The 1,845-nt window shown below is 56.4% G+C and overlaps 1 long non-coding RNA gene across 1 annotated transcript in view; it reads left to right on the forward strand.

Moving 5' to 3' along the window:
* The window catches only part of LOC122194130, a 1,024-nt gene extending 636 nt beyond the window's left edge, over positions 1 to 388 (forward strand). Inside the window, exon 2 of the long non-coding RNA XR_006183049.1 lies at positions 269 to 388. This is a non-coding gene — a long non-coding RNA (uncharacterized LOC122194130). The remainder of the gene's footprint in view (positions 1 to 268) is intronic.
* Positions 389 to 1,845: the final 1,457 nt, after the last annotated feature.

Consider the following 1,845-nt stretch of genomic DNA (forward strand, 5'->3'; position numbering starts at 1 on the left):
GGGTCAATGGGATCAATGGGGTCAATGGGATCAATGGGATCAATGGGATCAATGAGGTCAATGGGGTCAATGGGGGCATTGGGGTCAATGGGATCAATGGTGTCAATGGGGTCAATGGGATCAATGGGGTCAATGGGGGCAATGGGATCAATGTGGTCATTGGGGTCAATGGGATCAATGGGATCAATGGGGTCAATGGGGTCAGTGGGGGCATTGGGGTCAGTGGGGACTTTGGGGTCAGTGGGGCCGTGGTGACGCTCCCCCTCAGGTACCGCACGGATGAGGTGGAGGTCACGTGGAGGGACTGACCTTTGAACTTTGAACTTTGAACTTTGAACTTTGACTCCCAATGAAGCTCGGCTTCCTCCCCCCCCTCCCTAATCCCAAATCCGCCTCCGTGTCGTCATTGGGGTCAATGTGGTCATTGGGGTCAATGGGATCAATGGGGGCAATGGGGTCAGTGGGGGCAATGGGATACGGGACTTGTGGGGGAATGGGGGGAGTTGGCCTCCCCATAGAGACACATAGAGACCATAGAGAACCATAGAGCCCCATAGGGACCCATAGAGACCCATAGAGACCCATAGAGACCATAGAGACCCATAGGAACCCATAGAGACCCATAGAGACACATAGAGACCCATAGAGAACCATAGAGCCCCATAGAGACCCATAGAGACCCATAGTGACCAATAGGAACCCATAGAGACCCCATAGAGACCCATAGAGACCCATAGGAACTCCATAAAGACCCATAGGGACCCATTGTGCCCCATAGAGACCCATAGAGATGAATAGGAACCCAGAGAGACCCATAGAGCTTCATAGGAACCCATAGAAATCCATAGAGAGCCATAGAGATCCTATAAACCCCATAGAGACCCATAGAGACCCCATAGAGCCCCATAGGGACCCATAGAGACCCATAGGAACTCCATAAAGACCCATAGGGACCCATTGTGCCCCATAGAGACTCATAGGGACACATAGAGACCCATAGAAACTCCATAGGGACACATAGGGACCCATAGAGTCCCATAGAGACCCATTTGGACCCATAGAGTCCCATAGAGACCCATTTGGACCCATAGAGACCCATAGAGACCCACAGAGATCCATAGGGACCCATAGAGACCCATAGGGCCCCATAGCGACCCATAGGGACCCCATAGAAACCCCATAGAGACCCATAGGGACCCATAGAGACCCACACAGACCCATAGAGCCCCATAGAGCTCCCATAGAGCCCCCATAGAGACCCACAGAGACCCATAGAAACCCCATAGAGACCCCATAGAGCCCCCATAGAGACCCATAGGGACCCATAGGGATCCGTAGAGACTGTTAGGGACACAGTGGGGGCGTGGTTATGCAAATGAGGCAGCACTTTGGCTACGACTGAGCCGTCCAATTGGGAGGGGTGGGCGTGGCCACGTCGATGACGTCACGACACGGAGGCGGAGCCAAAGGTCTTTATTGGACGCTGATTGGAGGGGCAGAGAAAGGGGCGTGGATTGGATCCCAGATGGGGCGTGGCTTCAAGCAGGGGGCGTGTCCCAACGCAGGATGTAGACCCGCCCCCCTTCGTCGCCCACAGCCAATCCGGGCGCGGCGTTGGGCGAGGGGCGTGGCCTCGTCGCCATGGCGGTGATGGGGGCGGAGCAACGGTAATGGGAGAGCTGCCGGAAGTGGAGGGGCGGGGCTTAGCGGGGCGGACCCGCCCACTTCCGGCCGGGTGGCAACGCCCCGCTTCGGTAGCTCCGCCCACCGCTCTGATTCCCATTGGGGACAATGGGGGCAACTGGTGGGCAATGGGGGGAACTGGGAGGAACTGGGGGGCAACTG

Source organism: Lagopus leucura, unplaced genomic scaffold, assembly GCF_019238085.1.
Source record: "Lagopus leucura isolate 7727_CA_CO unplaced genomic scaffold, USGS_WTPT01 27745-0_obj-0_obj, whole genome shotgun sequence".
Classification (NCBI taxonomy): domain Eukaryota; kingdom Metazoa; phylum Chordata; class Aves; order Galliformes; family Phasianidae; genus Lagopus; species Lagopus leucura.